We start from the raw sequence: 22,872 nt of genomic DNA on the forward strand, positions 1-22,872 counted from the left end.
TTCCCGTCGGTCGTCATCCAAGATGATATAAGAAAATAAAAGAAAGAATTGAATAGTGCCGTACGATCCTCAAAGCCTATAAACTTTTTCCTTGAGCGATAAAAGACAGCAACGGAATTCCAATATAAGCACATTTTTGCCGTCTGGCGGTCAAGTCACTCGTTCAGTGGGCCTCCGGGGTCTTTAGCAAGAAAAGCCATTTTTCGTTTCTGCCGGATATGATGATGCGCCCGCGCCGTAACGCGCCGTAAATAGCGTGATCGTCAAGTCATTCGGGCGGCCGCGCGCGAAAGTGAAACGCGCGCGCATTTCAATGCTCGACCGCTGCCGCAGGATAATAAAACGGAAGGCGATTTTTGCAAGGCTGGAAATTACATACTCTCTTCCGTTTTCTACTCTTCACTTTTCTTCTTTTTTTTTGTTTTACTTTTTTATTCCTTTTGAAATCTTTGCGAGATCGTTCCTTGTTCTTCGAAAGGAAGTGCCGTGCCATTCGTATTCTTCCTTATTCTCGGAGAAGCCTCCAAATTCTCAATACAAAATACCAGCTGTCGGGTTTCATTGCGGACCTCCTTACGGTCTCGCAAGCCAAATGATTTTTTGAAACTTCAAGCTGTTTCGCTTGGCGACCAAAATGTTTCAGCCAACGGAGCTATATCGTTACGTGAATCACAAAGACTAAAGCAACAACAATGACTCACGACGTGAAAGTGCTTTAAAATGTACACCGGCTGGCATTGTCACGAGTACACGACTTCTCTTTAAGACTCGCTGCAGGTCATAAGTATGCAACTGTACACCAGCCGGCGATTACGTTATAATTCAAAGGATTTTAATGCGCAAAATTACTGTTTGTTGTAATGTCGCGTGTGAGTCATGGAATGCAAAAAAGAAAAATTATGATCGTTTCGAAGATGACTTTTGCATGACCTAGAAAGCGAATCGGTCGCGAACGGTTACTTATTGGTAATATTATTTGTAGATTATTTTGCGTTGGACAGCTTCGCAACACCGAAACCCACATTATACCTGCAACAAGCGTGTATTTCTAGCGATACGCGCTCTAATGCTCTAATAATCGATTGCAAGTAAATCCAAGATTGTAAATATTTGAATGTAGCACAGCTAATTCACTCGCAAAACCAAAAACGGTGCTTCCCAACTAAAACCATCCGCGAGAGTGGCTTCTGGTTTGCAGCGTCGTTGAATCGTCAAACGTCTTGGTGCAACCTTAAAGGCCTTGGTTTATTTACGGACGCTCGCGATCGGCCGGCGAGTAGCGGTGACAGGTGATGCAAATTATTTTTGGATGCGGTCAATCGCTCCCTCGCTCTCCGCTCGCTACCTCAGCCGCCTTGTGCCTTAGCAAACGAGCCGAGCTACTTCGGAGAGTCGAGCAAATTTTAAATTATCATTCGTCATCTGACTGTGCTCCGCGCAACGACCGTTAACTTTTTCGAGGAATAGCACAAGTTAATTAAACAATTATTCAACCGCGATAAACTCAATTAAAAAAAAAGTAAGGAGAAACGTATGCGGGACAAGAGTCTTATTAAAAGATAAGAATGAAAGTCTGAAACATTAACGAGGCGAAGGCAACTTCTTCGTGCATATTACGAGAGCGAAATTCTCGCTTTAGTAGCAGTAAATCCGATCTATATCAGAAGGATAACTTTGTCGTTTGCGAGCGACGTGCTCGTGCGTTGCCGCGAGAAGTTATTCGAGATCTCCGAGACGACGTTGCGTGGTGCGAGAATTACGATAGAATGTCAAGGGTTGATGATGACGTGACGACGCACAGACGGATAAAATATCGCTTTTTACGAGTGGACTCGTGTGTGTGTGTGTGCGTGTGTGTGTGTGCGTGCGTGCGTGCGTGCGTGCGCGCGCGCGTGTGTGTGTGTGTGTGTGTGTGTGTGTGCGTGCGTGCGTGTGTGTGTGTGTGTGCGTGCGTGCGTGCGTGCGCGCGCGCGCGCGCGCGCGCGTGTGTGTGTGTGTGTGTGTGTGTGTGTGTGTGTGACAAACGACGAGATTTATCATAGAAATATCGACGCGATGAATTATTCTTACGCGGTGAACTTGGAAAAACAAATATACTTGCACTACAGTTACAATTGCAAGTTCATAAAGATTAGCGATTTATCGTGCTGAAAACGGCAATCTTTGCTGGTAAATCGATCAAACGCTAAATTACGGTATACAATGCACTCGTGGGCTTTTCTCAAAGCATAAATAGCTCCCCGGCGATTTCCTCCGTAGATCCGTCTTGCAGAGAGGAAAACATGAAACGTCGTTAGAAACTCGACATGACGCGAGCGAAGTAGATACACGAAGCTCGCATGCGCGAAACAGAAGTCAAAGCCCATTGTGGGAGACAAAAAATTTTGTGTACACGCGGCCTACGCCTTGGTCGCGCGTCGCTTCTTATCTCGAGAGAGTTATATGCATACACACACACGAGCACATGTGAGCGTGGGAAGTTCAGTGATCCGCGCGCGACTCGTGAAGGAATGCGAGGATGATGTTGCCAGCGAGGCGCCTCTCGGATTAATTGCGCTGCGAGGCACACCAGGAAGCACGGAAAAACTTGGCCTGCGTATGTGCTCGACTGATTTTTCATTGCGTAATAGTTGTGCAGAACAGTTGGTCTGTGGAAACCTGTAGATTGAGAAAATGGAAACGATGGAAGATTTAAGCGACTACACGCAGGTTATCGTAGTATTTCAGCACCGAATTACGTTATAACTAATTTGTGCGCTCGTCTGACTATATTTCTTTTTCTTTATCCAACTTCTATGCTCAATTTTTCGAAATTAAGCTTCTATAGGTGGATCCGAACATGCGGTAGAAATTCTGAACTAATTTTCAACTCGAATGCTGAAAAACTCCCTATGGTATCCATTGAGAAACGTTGAAAAAAAATGTCAGTTCAAACTTTACTAATTTCTAGGTAACCATAAAACTACAAGAGGGCATCGCAAAGTCTACGTAATATTTTGCATGGCAATTTTTCATTCATCTAGTTTAAACATTGGTGTGATATTCTCTTCAAAATTCCCAAGCTAATAAATAATTGTCTAAAAATAATAAAACTTTTGAATGGCTGTGATGCTGAATTGCCATGAAGAACGACAGATTTATTTTTATTTTGTTGAATAGTGGTTTGGCAAACTATGACGCTTCTACTGAACGCACTCATCGAAAAATAGAGGGTTTTCTTGATTAATAACATCAAAGAATGCGAGTGTTTAGCTTGTGTTTAACTCTTAGGCAAGTATTCAATGCTGTGACATTTCCATAAACAAAGACCAATTAATAATTCAACACGCGATAGACAGGTATCAGCCCTGCGACGGTGTTTCCGGTGCAAGTTCAGCAGTCGTACAACAGTTCTGAATAGACACCACAGAACTAAAAATTTTCGTCGTGCTCTGCGATTAGCCACCGTAACTCAGCCGCTTCGGTTAAGAAAGAATTATAACAGTATGATTCGATGACTAGTCAATGAAAGTTTACTTAAAATCGATTGAATCGAGAATGGCGATGAAAAGAACAGTCGTAGTGTTGAAGTGAGTGACCTAAAAAGAAACAGTCCATTTATTTGGTCTTCAATGGATCCCTAAAGCGCGTACAAACTGCAGCTAATTTGCTACCGCGAGCTCGAACGTATCGACTCGTAACGAGGCGACGCGTTAGCCTTGGCAAACAAGAAGTTCTAAAACGGAAATGCAACGAAGACGTGCGGAGGTCGACGTTCCATTACTCAGCGACAGCGGACGTCTCTGGCGCACACTTTTCATGCGCGACGAGCGATCGCGCGTTGCTATATCGGTGCTAAGGTCGTTGTTGGCCTGCAACATTTTTATTGTCTTCCTTCTCGCCGACGTCGCCTCTGATAAATATTGACACTTTGCCCGCGAATTGCCGTTGAAGGCGAGCGTGCCATTTCAACTTGGATCGCTGTTACATGTCCGAGGTTAATTTTGTACAATGCCCCTTCGCACACGGACTTGTTTCTCCTGTTTCGGAAGCTAACGCGAGGCTAACGAACCTCACGGACGAACGTTGCGCAGTGTTCCGCAGCACTGAGATTTCGTTGACGGCGCCCGTTGACAGCTCGCTCGGTGAGCGTTCAACGTCGTCGCGCGTGGGCTTCGAGTTATCGAACTGCGAGGAAAGAATCTGGCGCGTCGGCAATCTCGAAGTATAACGCAGCCGCGGTCGCGATCTCCAGCTGAAAGACGCGCGCGCACAATGGCTAGTCAGCCACTCGAGAGGTCGAAGGTGAATTAGAAGCCAGGCGGGCTGCCGGCGAATCAAAGCGCGCGCGTCTTGGCCGCGTCTTGGTGGAGGCGCGCGAGAGTGTCGACAATCGGAACCTGCAATCTGCGCGCGAGGGAGGAACAAGAAAGAAGTGTCGCGCACGGGGCCCGACTTATCGCCTAGAAAAGACGGGAGAGGAGAGGCCGTTTGATCGTCCGGCTGCTTAATAAGAGACGCCGCTACCGCTTTGGCTCTCTCATTATCGGCGGACGCGTCATTACGCTGCGGCGTGGCGCGCCATCGGAATTACACGCCGCCCCCTCGGCCCGCGGATTTATCGGTCGTGCGCGGCGCTACCGCGCGGCACGTCGCCGCCCCCACCCGAGATCCCTTTCACTTTGTCCCTGCGATAAGACTTATCGTCGTGCCCGTGGCTCGTCAAAAACCGAAGGCGCGTTTTCGGCGAGGCGAACGAGCTATCGCCGGGCGGGATCGGCCGCCACGCCTACCCAATTTGCCCCGAGACGCGCGCCAGCCGAAGCTAGCCGACGACGATCTCGTTCCAGCCGACTCTTGTCTTTCTCTCGCCGATAACACGCCGAGTCGCGCTCGGCGGAGCCGGATCGGCGAGCTCGTCGCTTCGCCGCTGGAAATACCTTCTGCCGCCTCGCTCTGGCACCGCCTTCGTGAATATTCATCGGCAGACTTTATTTCGGCGCGGCTCGTTACGACAACCAAGTGCCTCGACCACCGGCGCGCTTTAGCGCCATAATGCTTACTTAGCCGTGACGATCGCCTAGTGACGCGTCTTTAAATTGGAATCGGTGATCGAACCCATTGCAATCGTCTTGTTTCAATTGCAGATCAGCCGCATCGGCGGTTATCCGAGGAAGAAGGCGCGCGCGCGCGCGGACCATTGACATTATTATGATTGACAGCCGTAGCCCTTTTAACGCGAGTCGCATGCAAACGAGTTACGCGTCATTCTGATAAAATGATCTTGGATAGACGAGTTCTGCTGGGCGGTATACGCGAACAAGCGCGGTTAGACGCTACGCGCGTTTAGAGAGGCTTGTTCATTTCGATAACAGTTAAGTGCTTTTTTTGCGATTCGCAAGCTAGTTTTGACGTTTTGACGGCAGCGCGCAGCGCTCCAAACTGTTTGAAATTCCGTTTGGCTCGAACAACGCGATACAACGCAAAGGAGCTTTGTGTCCCTGGGTTCGCTAAATAATATCGAACGCGGCGAAAAAAAAGCTTTGGCTTTCGACACGCACGTGAAAGTATGCAGACGCGGCGTCAATTTTGCAGTGCGAGCCGTCTCCCCTTGTGCGTCGCGTTAAGCACGACGCAAGGGAACAATAGCAATTTAGAAAATGGAGAGGGAGAGAGAGAGAGAGTCGAACAAACGCGGCGTAAATTTCGTCGCGAGCAATTTACATTTTAGCTTTCTGTTGATTCGAACGTTCAATCTTATCGCGGTTAAGGGGAAAAAAAAACTGCGGAAATGCGGCGATAAAGACAGGCACGTCAGCGCGGCGGTGCTTGTAACTGGCCTTTCGCGCGTTTGGCTTTCCCGATACGCGCGATAAAAGTTGATTCGATTTCAGCAAGGAAACTACGCTAATGTTTATGCTGATTCGACGAAACGTTAAATTGATACGACGATAGTCAAAAACGATTAGCCTGGGATAAGAGGGAGAAATAAGCGATGGCCGATTTCAGTGCCTGAAAGATCCTTCGGAGAAGAACAAAAAAAATCGTCCCTCGTAGGTATACTTCCGCCAGGGCAAAGTCTTATCACCGAGCGAGCTATTCAGCGGACGAATTATCACGCGGCTTTCTGGAAGACTATACCGGCGCTGCGTGTGCCAGCGTATAAGAATCTTCCCTGGTCGCCGCGCAGCATTTCCACCCCTCTTGCGAGCCCCAGGGAAATTTCCCTTTCCATCCCTGAAATCTGCCGGACGTTAAAGTTGCATATTTATCGGCGAGGGCGGACGCCGCTGCCGCGCGTTCATACGAATAATGAGAGGGGCCGACACTATAGACAACGAATATTTGATCGCAAAGCCGCAGCTGCTGCATTTATGTAATAACGAATTTTGCATTGATTGCGCGCGCGCTTCGAGCTTTTTTCTCTCTTTTTTTTTCTGGACGGAGTATGAATGCGTAATTCTCTCATTTGGTTGTGACGGTGCGACACGGAACTACGATGAAACGTCCGTATTTCAAGAAAATCACGCAACTCTCGCTTTACAACTCTCGGTAAAATACGCAGATGATGAGTCGCGACAAAAAACGCGAACATAATGCGTCTCTTGTCATTACCTCTCTCTCTCTCTCTCTCTCTCTCTCTCTCTCTCTCTCTCTCTCTCTCTCTCTCTCTCTCTCTCTCATTCTCTCTTTATTGCCGCGGCACTAAAACAATAATGAAGCCGAGTAAATCACGTAAATCGTTTGAGAGAGAGATATTTTTTTTTCTTTTGCGCAAGGACGAAGAAATCAACGGTTGTTACGTTGGTTCGCATTGCGCACGTATGTAGCCTTTTCATCAGACATTACTGTGATTATTATTTCTTCGTTTTAGTCGTACGAGGCGTCGAGAAGACGCGCGGTTTCGTTAGTTATTAAAGGGAAACGAGTTAAAATTGCCGCACCACGTCTGTAGCCGCGTCTACGAGATCGCGAAAACAAAGTAAACTAAATAAAACGGTGTCTTTATTACTTTTACTTTCGTTCTTGTTTTCGATGAAACTTGTGATAATCGTAAGACGCGTTCGGCTTGCAACGACGAGCATCATCGTACAGCAGATCTCCCCTTCGCGCGCGCACCGAGATAATACAACGAAGGAATGCCAGAGTGGAACGTGCCCCCGGCCTTGGGCCGAAAATTCAGTGCGTGTCGAGTGCAAGGCAGGCGGTGCCGCATTAGTTAGCGTTCGGGGTGAGCGGCGCTAGGCCGATCAGCTCCCCTGTGTGCGGCGCTGCGCGCAGGAGCGTCCAACCCCCGTGAATGGTTATGCGCCTGGGGAGACAGAGAGAAAGGGCCAACGTCTACGTTCTTGGCTGCGGAGAGATATGGGGATTTTCCTTTGCCAGGCATCTCTTTTAATTCCGATTAGGCCGAGCGACGCTTCGAACTGATCGCCGCTTTCTCCCAGTCAACGTCGTCGCCGCGACGGCTACTTTGTTTTATCTCGAGAATGGTAGCGCAGCACGCGTTTCGCCGAGCCCCGTACGTGGCGTGGGGTAATTCACTTGCTCCCACGCGACCCCCACGAAGGGCAGCGATGATGTGCGCTCGAGCGTCATTGCCCTTACCCACGCGAAACGCCTCCCTCCGTACCACCAAAATGACACGACGCATCATTGTGCATTACGCTCTGCTACGTGCTGCGATAATCTCGCGAGCGCGTCGATGGGGGTGCATTGACATTTCGCAGAGCTTCGTTAAATGTCGTAATTGCGCTTCTCGATGAAAATGAAAAATTTAACATCGCCGTGGTGGTCCACGCGATATGAGCGTAGGATAAGAGGAGCGGTCGGACTTGCCTGTAACGAGGGACGAAATAAGACACTTCTCGGGGGAGACACACTTACCTCTAGACGCTGTACGCTTTCCCAGCCCAACCGCGTTCGTGCGTTTTTTTTTCAAATATAAGCGAGAAGGCCTTGGCGCATACGTGCACGCGCGAAATCGAATTATTACCGCATGAAATTGGAAACGCGATCGACGTTGCTGTGTATATGCACTGCGTGGCGAAATTGCGCATTGTGACGTTGATCGGCACGCACGAAACAAAAAAAAATAAATAAATGGACAAGGATAAAAAAATAAATCGAGCGCGCGTGGTAAGGGATCGATGACTGGATGGTTTAGCTTGTCGACAGCAGCAGCAGTTCAACAGGGACGCCAGATAAATTGCAATCTGGTTTCACTGACTTCCTCTATGGCAAGTGTTTTCAATTTAGCGCTTACCTTAGCGCGTTGAGTTTTCTATGTCGAGTTTGAAATTTCGATGTTGAGCGTTGTCATTCGCCAATCGTCAGTCGTGTATCGTTTAACAAGTTTAAGAGCGTACACCCCAATGTATTTTTATAGAGTTACATACAACTCGAAGCGTGCATACGAAAGCAATCATCATATTCGGACAACATTCACAATGAGTTGTCAAAATTTCTCTTTTTTCAACGTCAGCGAATTCGAAAAGCGTAGCGCACAATATTCAAATAACAAGCACACCAAGTTTCTTTGGACGCGTGCAAGAAAAATACGTTTTCCCCTCTGTCAGTAATTATATGAATATTATATAAAAATATCCATTTCATAAACAATTTCATTTTTAAAATGTCAAGTCACTTTCTTTTCTAAGATATCTACTTAAAAATACGTTCGATATTGTTGAAAGAATCGATGTTCGCATTCCCATTAGCTCAATACCAAACCTGTCGAGCAACAATGTCATTAAGACGAACGAACAAATAAAAAGTATTAGCTCCGCCACTGAACCGCGTAGTAGCTCGTGAATCTTGGAGGACTTGATTACTACGCAAGATAGAAAGCCCGATTCTCCGCAACTTGGTGAGCTGGCGTGTACGTTTGCGTAGAATTACGTGACTTTACTCGGCAAATTGAATTTTAGCAGGTTTATGAGAGCACAAGTTTCATCTCGAGTGCGAGACGCACACGGCAACGCTGCTTTTAACCTGCGCTCGGCTGCTGTAAATATCACAGGCTTCATCGAATCGCAAGATGGTAATATCGACAAAGATACACTGCTTCAATTCTGATCTTCGGCTTGTGCATTTTCTTCATAATTCGATCGTAAACTCGAACTTGGATGTTAAATTTCTCAAGTTATCAAAGCTCGTCAATTCAAGTCAAGCACATTCGATCAGCAGACTATAGAGTAAAATTCTGACGTTGCAAATTCTACAATCAGAGAAAGATCGCTTCACCAGGCCACCTGAAAAAGTAGTCCAGGCAGCCACGGGACGACCTGTTCCCTTTCAAAAATAGGTTCGCTTAATTATGTAAACATTGCTAAGCGTTACCAAAGCCGAATATTTTCCTTACTCATTAGTTTAAGGCACGATTACGGAAATCGCTGCTCAGGCTTATATGCTTCGCGCTCCTCTGTTTCTCTTTCGCTTTACTGAAAACACCGTCGCGAGCCATCTAACGGTCCGACGCGCGAAACGATTGGCGCGCCAAAATTCAATTCACATTACGATGAAGCGGCGGCGACTGTTCGTTCGTGAAATGTTGGCGTGCATAACATATGAATCGAATTAGCGATATTAAAAAGATTTTCAATTCCCGCAGTTCGTACCGTAAATCGCATCGAACGAACACGAGAAAAATGCAGCAGCGCAGGTACCTCGGATAATTGCATCGAACTTCCCTGGAGGTTACTGCAGTGGCATTAACGTTCCCACATGGGCGGAGGCGACAACTCGACGGCAATACGTCGTACATCGTATAAAATTAAGAAGGCTTTCCACGTCGCCCCAAAGGTATAACGCACGTCTTTGCGTTTGTCTTTATTAATGATACATTCGCGACTAACTTGTTCGTGTAAACAAAATTTAACATCCGTAGACTAAAACAAAAATGAATCTCTCCCCTCGAAAACAAAAATTGAAAAAAAAAACGCCCAGCGAGGGGTGTTAGTGTATATATCCCAAGTTACAAAGAGAGAGCGAGAGAGAGAAGGGATGCGCGCTCAAGAGGGTGTCTCTCTGTCGGTCCACGCGTAGTAGAGTAGGGGTGCGCTATCGATTGCCGAGCGCCCAGGCAAGCGCCAGCCATGGAGAGACGGACGGACCAGCAGCGTAGTTGCAAGCCGCGCGAGAGAAAGAGAAGCGAAAGGAGCTTTTGTGACGATGTGTTTCTCTCGCTCTTCCTCTCCTTTTTCCACGCGGCGATCGATAACTTCACTTGCCCTTTGCACGTTTTTTTTCTCTCTCCCTTGCTCCTTCTCTCTCTCTCTCTCTCTCTCTCTCTTTACTTCGAGCGTTGGCTTTGAGGTTTCTTTTCCGGAAATGCTTCGCGTTGCGTTGCGCACAAGTGTATTGAAACGGCAGTTGGAAACTCGCACGCGTCAGAGACATTGGCAATGTAAACGCGCACGACAGTGTCTCCATTAAGGATGCACATCGCAGTGTGTCGTAAATGGCAAGCGAACGGCAGGCCTCGGGTGGCGATTGCTGCGTAGGCAAGAGGAGCTTTGATTGCAGGCGATGCCCTCTCTTTTGAGAACGTCGGAACAATGCGGTGGGCGCGCGCAACAGAGAGAAATACATAATGACCGCAGTGAGATGCTTCGAGGATGAAAGGCGCCAAGAAGGAAACACTTGCACGCGAGCCCTCGTTGATGGCTTCGGAAATCGGACCTCCGCGGGTCACTCGTGAGTGCGCTTGATTGACGTCATTTCACTTAATGGGCGCGAGCTCTTCGCTTTTTTTCTTGCCTTATCTGGAAATCGACCGATTTTCTCTCGTTGCAGCACGCGATTATTTATTTATTTATTTTTTTTTTTCAAATCGTCGCTGTACTCACGTTCGCGATGCATAGACCTCTGTTCGCCAAGTGGCTAATACTTACCTGCAACACAAAAAAAAAGACACGATGAGTTATGGAAAATGTTTCAATGTTTGTGACAGCTGTATCTACGTGATTCGAGAAAATTTAAGCGAATAGCTGCGACTTTGATTTCAGTGACGAATTTATGATGTTACAATCAGAAAGGAAGGAATAAATGGAAATAATATTTCGATACATTCATAACAATAACGCCTGAATAGTCAGAAATATTGAAATACAAAAGTGTTTATTTGATCAACGGTCCAATAATTCCGTGCACGTGAAATCGTCAAATATATTGCAATAACACAACTGACAAGCAAACGATCCAACTCGACACACAAATACACAATAAACTGAGGAATAATCATCGTTCGATATCGCATTAAAGCGAACGCGCAGTCGTGAGGGAGAGGAAAATGCATTGGTATGTCGATGCGATAATGAATTATTTATCAGCAGTGTCCGGCAAAACCGCAAGATGAGAACGCGCGCATTGTTTTTTTGACCTATCTCACTTTCATCTGCAGAGAAAACTGCCCGATGAAAGCATTCGATCGACAAGGTATTGCTGAGAATTTTATATTCTATAGAATAATTGCACTCGACTGTCCGATAAATTCGTCATTCATCGTTTACACAAAAGAGAAATTTCGATGAATGAAAAATCTGTAAAGCATTCTGCTAATCAAAACCAGTCAAAATGAAAAAGAACGAAGTAATCAACTATGCTTTAATCGTCATCACTTCATGAAATCACACGTATAAAAACGAGTCGTCGATGATGAATATGAACGAGTAATAATTCAAAGTCTATGCATATCGAACTTTATTGAGAGTTAATTTATGCTGCTGGGCATTTTGCACGAGAGGTTTGTGGCTATCAACGAATAATAATAACGCTGATTAATCAATCAATACACTCGAGGTTTTATACATATAAGGATTCCAATAACATTCCGCTTTTTAGCAGCAAATTAATTTATATGTGATTAGCTGATTGTCCACACTGTCTGTGAGATTTATATGTGCGATGCACACTTAAAATAGAATTTTATTCGGATGCATTTTGCCTGGCTTAAATGGTCGTTATTCAGTATTCAAATATTTTTACTATTGATTGACAATGATCATTCTATAGAACAACAAAATGAGACACAATTAAGAAAAGTAAAAAAGAAACGATACTTCAATACTACTAGCCAATTTGGTTTTTTAATCAACGGCATATCGTCATTTATAACAAGGCTCATTTTACTTTTAATGGTTGAATAGATTCCGATACTGATACGTTCAGCTTATTCCTTTCTCGAAAAACCATCTATCATTTACTGCGGAAAAAACTAAAAATAATAAAATGGGTCGACCGATAAAATCGATACTGTCATAGCTAAATGCATATGTATAGTAAACTTGAAAAATTTATTTGGAAAGGTTACTCGCGGTTATTTGTTGGCGACGTTGACGATGATGTTATTGGATTGAAAATTGAAAACTTATATTTCTAAGACAGCTGCACTTCTTGTAACTTTAGCTGACGCGTTTGTGATGTATTAGCGAGAATCTATCGATCTGGTGTTGAGTGTTTGAGTTTTTAAAATTCTGTATTTAATTAACAATCCAACATGCAATAAATTTTGTTAGGGCTCTTTTTAGTTATTTTTTCAATCAAATGAAATCGCAGATAATATTATCGAATGCACTAAGTATCAAAATATGATTACAAAATATTAATCTCACTCCACTTTGCGATTGCATTCACATTTAACGTTACTAGAAACTTAGTAATAAAAAAGACTCATCATCATTACTATTTATCCCTTTATTTATGACTTTCCTTTGAAGCTTAATTAGCACTTATTCATTGCCGAGTCAATTAATTTTTTCGACATGCGAGTTAATCGTTATTTCAGAAATCGCAATGACGCTCGATAATTAATCTTTCTTTATCAATAAAATGGCCAATGCGCGGAAACGACTGGTATTCAGCGTATCAGGCAATAAACTTGCAATACTGCCAGGCTCTGAAAACAGACAAGTGTCTGTAAAGCTTGTCATAACTAAGCCACGCGCTAGCAAATGAGTCTCGATTAACTCGTTCGCTCGTTCATTCACCACGTAGTAGCAGGCCAACCGCTGATGCATGCTCCAAGCTTATCCATCCTTCCGCCTCACCTTGCCGACTCGAGAATCGCATTTGCGAATCGAAGAAGAAAAGTCGCGCGTACAACCGCCAAGCTGTACGATGCGTTTCTCCTTTCTTTGCTTTTCCGCGAGCACACGCGCGCCAAAGTTTTTAATAGCTCGGCGACGGAGAGAACGAGGCGAAGAAAAAGTTCGCTTCATCTTTTCCCATTAAACGTCTTGGAATAACTGCGAGCGCGAGCTTGCGCGCAACTTTTATTTCGTCCATTAAAACTAACGTCAATGCAACTGTGTCTCTCTGGGCAATGAAAAACTCTATTGTCGTTGAGTGCAGTCGCGCGTACCTCTTGCATCGAAAGTTATTCAATTCTAAATTGAATGCGAGCGGCAACGTGTAAGCGCGCGATTAATCAAAGGCTAACTCTCAATTTCCCGTACTTTTCTAATTAAACGCTTATGCGCGTTTACTCTCGTGCGTCGAAAGCACGAGCGCGCACTCGAATTTTAGCCGGTTTCATTTCAATTTTTCACGAGCTACACATCGACCGCTACTCTTCAACTTTTTGTAGCGAACACTTTACTCTGTTTACGCGGACTATTTAAATAATTGATCAAACGCAATTAAACGAGCTAAAAAAAGAAAAATATCCACTTTGCTTTTGCGATCGAGGAAAGCCACACGCCATCCGCTGACATAATGAATCTAATAATGAGAAGCGGTATAGTTTGGCTAAAACTCACTCGAGTATACACTTTAGAGGGTAAGTAAATTCGCTCGCGGGGTAGGAAAAGAAAAGAGAAAAAGATCACGAGAGCTGAAACGTTAATGCCGTGGGTATTTTATCGATTGAACACACTATATGAAACGAGGTCGTCAGAGTCAACAGCCCGATATTGATTTTTCCCGTCTTTATCTCGACGAATAATTTTGGATTTATCCCTCGTGACGAATGTCATTGTGCGCCGAGCGCCAGACGCAAATCCCAAAAAATGAATCATGCAAATGATCTTATTAAGAAACATAGAATTTGGCCGTCGTATAAATCCTCAGGACGAATGATAGCGAGGGAAGAAAAATTTGACGGGATTTCGCTTTAATTAGGACTGAGTCAGGTGGAAAGAGCACGAGAGAAGTAAGAAAACTTTCTCAATTTAACGTTGGTCTGCGTCGATCGCAATATAAAACTGTTTTCGCGCGAAGCGATACCTTGTGGCCGTCGACTTTTCGCGAAAGTAGAAAAAGCTCGTGCGCGGTTTGAAAAATCGCCGCGTAAAGTTTTACGATCCCGGGCAGATGACGCGCCACAAGTTTTTCGTCAAGCAATTGATGGGCTATCTTTCATTTTTTCTTGCTTTCTTTCTTTCTTTCTTTCGTTCTTTTTTTGCTCTTTTGCAAGCGTTACGGCTCAGTTGAGTCGTTAAGGATAATGATAGTTTGAAATTGTTGCCTCGCGAGATTATATTTTACACGCCTAGGGAACATCAATCATTCGCGGTTAATACGCGGTGTTTATATCGCCGAGCTTTCTTCATTGTCCGTCGGAACGCAATTCTACTTTGAGAACCGTCTGCAGATTTCCCAAGGAACGTTTCAGCGGAGGCGAGGCACGTTTGCTGAACGAAATGCTCCACGAAACGACGAACTCGAATGAGCCGCGTCGTAGACGAGCACATGCGTAATGACAATGCGTCGTGACGGCGTTTGCCAGGATATGCGCAGAAAATTAGCAGGCGTATGTCGCGTGCACGTACGCCGATATTAATTCGTCGCAAGCACCCGCGAAAAGAGTCCCTGCGTGCAGTTGCGCGCGCCAGGTTGCAATAATTGCACCTCTCTTCGGAAAATGCTTTATTAGACTTGATACGAGGGTAACGAAAATTCAATTGCTTTCAGAAACACGATATGCAACGGAGTTGTATTAAACAACTACGTGCTCGACGCGACGAGACAAAGGAGAGAAACTCGCAGAGAAGAGAGAGAATTCCTCAGATAATCCGCGAGAGACAGTTCATCTCTCGAAGATTTCTGCAGCTTTTGCTTTCTGTTTTCCATTCAGCTGCTACCGCCGCAACGGCACCGTTGGATTATTCAAGACTGGCTGCGCAAATCCAAGTCAAAAGTTTTCTACGTCTCTCTCGGCTGTGGATTAACGTCAATTTATTTCGTTTGCTAGTTTATCATATTGTCTATTTCGAGATTTTCATTTGAAAATGAACGATAATCTGTACAGTTTTGTACTTAAATAACACAATACATGTAAATTCAAATAAAATTTGAGTCTATATATAGAAGAACATTTTTCATTGCTTTGACTGTTTGCAAAAATAAATTACTTTTTCATAGACATTCAGTCGATGCGTCGTATATGTTTTTATTTAATTGATTTTTATAAAACGTATATCCAGGAAAAAGCTCTTACATGTGAAACAGGCGGACTCCTTTTCTAGAAGAGGATTTCATCTCAAAATAGCTTGAAGAAAAATTTCTCTTGTAAAAGAAATCCTCTGCTTTGTCTTGATGCAAAAGAATTTTTATTGTACAACTAATTTGCTCTAAGTGACTGCCTTTTTAGTACGTATAATATATATATATATATATATACACACAAATTCTTTATTAAAAAAATTAGTTTCAATTGATGAAAATCACAAAACAAACCATATTCTTTACATCAATTCAAGACATTGTCAACTGTTGTAATAAAGCAGCAGAAAAGAAAAAAAAGGAAGGACTGAAGAGCCCAATTGAATCATTATTTTGCCAGACATGCGGCAACATAACGAAGATGATGGATGCCATTGTTAGGAAACAACAGAGAATTCCCTACGCAAAAGAAAAGTTTATCTTCGTAGAAATTAGCGCATGCCTCGAAGGGTCGAAAAAAGAAATGAAAAAGTGGAGGATCATTAGTTCGTTGTTCCGCTTCCTCCGTCAGGCATGTGACAAGATATTCTTCCTCTTCGCGTCGTCATTATCTCGCGACGGATACTTTTTGCTCTCGTCAGTCGACGACGCTTTAATCAGGCTGTTTACTCGACAACAATCGAGCGTGAGCTCCGATCGAGGCAAATTTGCAATTAGTTATGCCGTTGCGGGCTTGCGGGCGTGGTTAGAATGGCTGCGCGTTGGCTAATCTAATCGGGACTGCATTTGCGCGCTTGATCGAGCGAAATTCCCGCGGGATTGAGAGAGAAGCCTCTTAAAGGACCGCGAGTTAGCCGCTCGATTGCAGCACGTTAGCTTACACATTGCAGCTACTGACGTATGTCGCCTTGCGTTGGCCGCCAACTTCATTTGAGTCGAGATCGATCGCCAAGATTCGTTTTGAAAATTGACAAACGTCTAATAAATCGACTCGAGTGCCGAAGCCGCTTGCTACAATTGCACTCGCATATAGTTGACGTACAGATGCCGTCGATGACGCCTATATTCAAAGACTCCTCCACGCGAAAACATTTCGGGTTCGAGCGAAATTCGAAGCTTTTGAAATTCTCGCTGAAAACTATTTCTTTTAAATATTTCCATCGCGAGAATATTGACTTTGTTGGCTTACTTCTATCTCTCGTTCCGAGTGCTCTATTAAAGCTTTTCAAATCGACATTTTTACAAGTCACTTACTCGGCGTCCCATCGCCCGAAGACTTGCGCGAAAAGTTTTTCACGTCTGAAGCGTTATTTGTATGGGAAATTTTGTATTAACCCACGCCTATATCGAGATTGTATCGCCGAGAAAATAGGTCACACGCGCTTCCGTACCCGAGAAAACAAAAGTCGTCCAAACGCCGAGCGAAGTCTGCGCCCGACAAGGAGAGAGATAGAAAGAAAACTCGCCCAAATGTCAACTCTCGGAAAGTTTTTGCGGTTCATCCGAGCCCTTAGGTATTTAGACAAATGGTTGCCCCGAGCGCTTAATCCCAAGACAGTTCGCTCTACTTGTTCGCGTCGATGCCACTTGCATCTGTCTCGTTATAGAAATCGGTGGACGAGAGCCTCGATCGTTACTGCAATTAACGGAGTGAGGATAGTTACGCTTTCACTAATCGATTTGCCATCGCATGTATACGTTGTTGTGTCTTTTCACCGTTGCCTCGATCGACGTCAGCACATCCTACGCAGATGCACGCGCCGATCGACCGAGCGTTCCGCTCGTTCCTCGCAAGAAACAATGGAAAGTTGCCTCGATGCTTTCCTCAGCTCGTAGAGAAGGCGATCGCAGCATCGACGAACGAATGCTATTTTCGCGCTGTTGATTTCTAGATTTATCGTTACATGTATTTTCTACCGACGACGGTAATGAGCGTGCGAGGCAGCGAAAAACCTATCGAGAGAGGAGGTAAGGTGCTGCAATTTATCATCCGCTCGGAGACGTAATCATTCCACGGCGAGTGAGTGAAAACCGCGTAAATGAGAAAATCCCACGTGTGCGCGAGACCTTACGACGAGCGCACCTTATGGGATTCGCTAACTCTACGGGACTTTGGAGCATCAGCTGTTGGTGTGCTTTCATTGCTTGCGGGAACTGATTCTATTGTCGATGGGATATTTTATCTTATTTTTACGAATAACAAAGTTTATTGTGGTAATATTTTAACCTGTAATATCACTTGCAATTCACACAGTTTGAATAATTTTTATGACTTTCTTTGCCATGAAAATATTTATTACCTTCAATCTCGCACTTACTCGCAAACGATGCACTACATTTTTTTTCACACTAATCTCACGGAAGCTTATAACAAAGGTCTAATCCCGCAAAAAGATCGGGCAAAATCCTTGACACAAGAAAAGAATGAAAAAGCAAACCACTGCCATTTGCACATCTCACTGAGAGAGAGAGGGAGAGAGGGAGAGGGAGGGAGAGGTCGTACATAAGCATCATACCAGAGTAGCTCCCACACAGATCAGCAATTCAAATTATCAAGCGTTGCTGCAGCAGTCGCACGTATATTTGCTAATGAAATGTACAGCAGTGCAATCGACAATTCACCTGGCGATCGCCTTTCTCAGGGCTTTATAATTGAGGCTGCCGGCACACGCCCCGTTTGTATGTCAGCTTCGACGTTGCAACACGGAAGTGGCGCGTGTGCTTTGTTGCGCGCGCGATACGTTGCCCGTACAGCGTATTTTGCTGCTTAGCCCGGCTTTCATTTCTGTCGTCAGCGCGTGAAATTATTGTAAACAGAAGAGCGGGGACAGCGTGAAAACGAACAGGAAAAAAACAAAAAGAAAGAAAAAAAGATCTCGCTCGACTTTCATTGCTTTATTTCTGTTGGTGTTGTGTGTGTGGCCAGTGAAAGTGTAATTTCTAGAGGTCGGCTCGCCAGTAAACATTCATCGCGGAAACGCGAGCGAGCTACGGAGGGAGAGCGCGTTTTCAGAAAAATCCTTTTCAACGTTGAGTGATTTAAAGCAAAATATAACAGCCACGCCGAGAAGGAAGTACGGCGCGCAGCAGTCGCGCCGTAAAAAATAAAGCAGAAAGAAAATGATCGACGAGCAAAGCATCGGCGGGGCGCGCCGAAAGTGAAAACAAAGTGTATCGCCGAAAAGTTCGCGGGCGTCAATGCGTCGGCGTGGAGTGCAAAGTTTGAATGGCTGCAAAGGATCGCAGAGAGTGTGATAGGCGCGCGTTTGACGGGCGTATATAAAGGCTGATCCATTAGAGTACACATAAACATCCGCGCGCCGTGCTCGCGTGCATGTGCGAAACTCGATTCGAGCGAAGCAGCAGCAGCAGCAGCAGCAGTTGCGCGCAGCGGGGATCAAAGGAACGCCAAATTAGACGGGCTTATTATGCAAAGCCCGGCAAGCAAGTTGGCCAAACCCGGCCCACTTTTTCGACAGCTCTGATTACTGTGCACGCGTTGTGGTCGCATGGTATATGTAATTCGCACGCGAGGCAGGCCATTGTTTGCATCGAATTGTTCTAAGAGGGAGGCTTTCACCGATCTATTACACTTGAAATAGATTTATTCGTCATTCGAAGTTACGATTCGACATATAAATTGCGAGATTAACTGTCTCATCCATCTGGTGGCCAACGCAATAAGCTTCGTTCGTTGATTCATGCCTATGTGAATATTTCTTTCGCACAAGGCCAAGTAATCTCTCCGCGGCTAATCGAGAAACCTTCGGACGCGATTAGCCGATTGATCGGTGTTGCCGGTAACTCGTGCGTCGAACGGCAACACGTGTATTGGAGCAGCGCTTCGGATAGACGAAGGCACGTTCCTACGTCGCATTACACTTTGTCCCGCGGCCCATTCGATTCCAGCTTTCAGTTGGACCTTCGGGTGCATAATGGAGAAGCGGCTGTGTGCTTTGAGCACGAAATTAATTAATTTTCACTTGCTTTTCTTCATTAGTATGCAAAGTTGGTATTATGTGCACGTTGTAAACAATTTTAGATTAATTTCCTTACTATAAATATAATATCCAAACTTGAATATTCCGAATTACGATAACGACGAAAGTGCTCGACAGTAGATATCCTTACAAGCGAATGCTTTTTCTGAAATACTTGACAAATATACCGCATGATCCCTCTATTAAGGATTTGGAAAACTATACCATCGAGATCGATTCTCTGCATTCCTTGCTCTTCCGACTCCAGATGAGATTCGAGTGATCTTACCAACCATCGTGGATTTGCAAATGAAATTACCAACTAAAGCTCCGGTAACGTGCCTTGAGCGCGAAGTAACTTCTAAACCGAAGCTATTACGTAATAACAATTAATTAGCACGTGGTTTTTGAGAAAAAGCTCGGTCGAGCGAAAACTAATTGAGTGCAACATTGTTTCCTTGATAAGCAAATGGCACACTTCTCGAAGGCTTTAAAAGCTGTTAAAGTAGCTAATCGCTTCGGATTAGCGGCCGCGATGGATTTAGCCGGGGCGTATTTATCTTGCAGGCAGAGCGCTGGCTCTGCCCCCAATTCCGGAGAGCAGCTTTACACTGACGCATCGTCATTTCGCTCCTTAGGCACACTCGAAGATCGCTCGCCTCTGATTTCGAAGCCTAACGATGGACGGGATCGACTGTGGCTACCCGTCTGCTCGCTCGCTATACCTTCGATTTTGGCGGCCGAGGCGCCTGAGTCATTCTCTTCCGCGAGCTAGCGGTTCATTTTCTCAAGAGCTTCGAGCACGATCGTATTCGCGTAATCGGACGGACCAATTGGCTGCGTTCTCGCCTTTTACAAGTCGCAACTTTTGCAGAGTGCCAAAGGAGACGCAAGCGACGCTTTAACGCTATCGTGTTAAAATTATATTAAAATAAATTAAATTATATTAAAATTATATTAAAATTATATTAAAATTATATTAAATCTATATTAAAATGCGACATTTAACTCGCGCCAGGGGCACAATGAAGCGTCTAATAAAGACGTTCGTATATTTCCGCAACGCGATTAACTCGAGATTTTCGGTACGGCCAGGACTCCCGCAGTCTTCATTTGAAGAAGCTTATAAATCTGCAGCACGGCGCAGCCAGAAATCCGGGCTGTGCGGAGCCGGAGTCCACTTTGCGACGTCTTTGCTGTGCGAGGTTAAATTCTCAATTTAATTCTCATTGTGCAACACAGCGTTGTATCCTTCATTGCAAAATTTTCGATGCAGCGTCTTTGTAAAATTGACGCGCTTTAACGTGTTTCATTCGAAATTAAACGGCCTCTGTAGGAAACCTTCGAGCGATGAAAGTGACAATGGACTCATCGCCACTGCTGTTTATATTCCGCTCTTTCGATTTTCTACGATGCAATGCCCCCCCCCCCCCCCGCGTTCACGAGGGACAATTCGTGTTCGAACCGATTATTCATTTACGACGAATACTTGTATTTATGCCGACGGGCTGGGGAATAGTTCGACGAAATGCAATACCGATGAAAAAAAGCAATTTGTCGAATAGACCTCGCCATAAAGGACAAATAACGGGAGCGCGTCACTTTATAAATCAAAGTCAGAGACGTGAAATAACTACACACGCACACACACACACGCGCGCGCGCAGGTTATTTCAATTCCAAGTGGAGTGTGAATCACGTATACGTACACGTTATGAATTCGACATTGTGAATCGTCGATCGGATTATCACTTGAACTGTTTCTGAAGATTGTAGCGTGGACAAGGTGGAATTAACGAGAGCCCAAGGTGGAAAGGTAAACAGTGAGAAACGAACGCAGGCTCATTTTCAGTTTTGAGTTTATAATTCTTGGTATTGTGACTTTACTTCTGAACTGTAATATATTAAACGTGAAAAGATGACGTTCTTTCACTGAATTAATTTAATTTCAAAAGAATACCCTATCGTGGAATCAGAAGAACAGCATGTATCAAATGTATCCGAAAGAGCATGGATTCAACTGACCAGTTCAGTACCTGAATAAATGGCGAGCATCGACTAAAAATCCTCTGTAGATTAAAAAATGATATGAAAACTAAGAAAATTGCTCTGGTGTCGAAATGAACAACTGAATCTATGCCGGCTATAATTGCCAATAAAGAAAACGCGTTCTCTAAAAATTCATTGACTGTACTCCAAATCACGGCACAGCCTTTTTCAACGGCAACGTTCCTCGGCGGCTCTCCTTCTATAAATAGAAGCCTTTCAATGAAACGAGCACGCGGAAAGAAAAGAAGGAACGAATCAGAGATGGATAAGCAATGGCGGAAGCAGCATTAAATCCTAATCAACTGGCTGTGCAGCAGCAGCAACTACCTCATAATAAATCCTACTCACTTGGCTGCTGCTACGGTCCTTTTCTGTACTACGGTCGCATCAACGTCAATTGTGCAGAGAGAGAGAGAGAGAGAGAGAGAGAGAGAGAGAGAGAGAGAGAGAGAGAGAGAGAGCCAGCGAAGGCATCGCGCGCGTACAGTAACTGAATCCACTTGGCCAGATATCGGATTAACATTTATCTAGCCGCACGCGCGCGCAGCTAACGAGCAGCTTTTAGCTAGAAGGCATTTTTCCGTTCTTGATCCTATCCTCTCTATCCGTCGGTCTCGACTTTCCTCTCAGTCCCTTTTCGCTTGATGCCCGAACAACGCCATTTTTCCCGCGCGTCAGCTTCTTTGCCTTGATTTTGCGCGCTGCTGCCTAGGCAGAAAGGCTTGATAGATCGAGGGAGGAGTGGACGCCGGCTTTGCCTTGCGTCATTTGCTTTTGTTGGCTTCGAGACTCCTTGCGGGGAGTGCGATTTCAAACTGAGACCCCTGAAAGAGAAGTTTTTTTGGTATTTTAAAAGAGTTTGCACGACGAAGTCTGCTACATTGAAACTATTGCTATATTTTTATTCTGTCAGTGTTAAATACCTTCCAATTGACAACTCTTACTTTTACTTTCAGGGACTCTAATCTTAATCTCAAATATTACAATGCATCCCTATCAATAATTCCTAAAAGCAGCGAAACCAATCGTCGTGCATTGCCAAGCTCAATTCTGCGACCGCAAAAATAACGGTCTCGGGTGAAAATTGCAAAAGTTAGAATGTAGAATTTGCCAAATTAAAGCAGTTAAACAGTGGAAAAAAGCACGAAGCAAAATAAACGCGGGAGAGCGCACCTCGTCGATAAAGCCCGGCTGAGAATAGAGTACGAGGCACAATGCACGTGCGCCCGCGGGAGGAAAAAAAAACAAAAGAAAAACGAATGGCAGAAAATAATTTTCTCATTAATCGATCAGACATTCCGCTGCACGTGGTCGCTGACTTGAGAGCGTGCTTATGCGCGGCCATCCTCTATTCTATGCTGGGCAAGATCCTCCTCGCGTGATAGACACGAAGTGCTCTAGAGAAACTACCTCGAGGCGAAGTGTGAACTGAAACAAAAAATGAGGAAAAAACAACGCCTTTTATATCGTCGTCGTGTTC

At 44.8% G+C, this 22,872-nt stretch overlaps 1 non-coding gene across 1 annotated transcript; it reads right to left on the bottom strand.

Annotated features, from left to right (window-relative positions):
- Positions 1-9,208: 9,208 nt before the first annotated feature.
- On the bottom strand, positions 9,209-9,360 carry LOC131674300 (U12 minor spliceosomal RNA). The gene has a single exon (XR_009302807.1). It is a non-coding gene; the product is annotated as a U12 minor spliceosomal RNA (small nuclear RNA).
- Positions 9,361-22,872: the final 13,512 nt, after the last annotated feature.

This window comes from Phymastichus coffea, unplaced genomic scaffold, assembly GCF_024137745.1.
Source record: "Phymastichus coffea isolate CEN01 unplaced genomic scaffold, Cenicafe_Pcof_1.1 PCOF00226, whole genome shotgun sequence".
Classification (NCBI taxonomy): Eukaryota; Metazoa; Arthropoda; class Insecta; order Hymenoptera; family Eulophidae; genus Phymastichus; species Phymastichus coffea.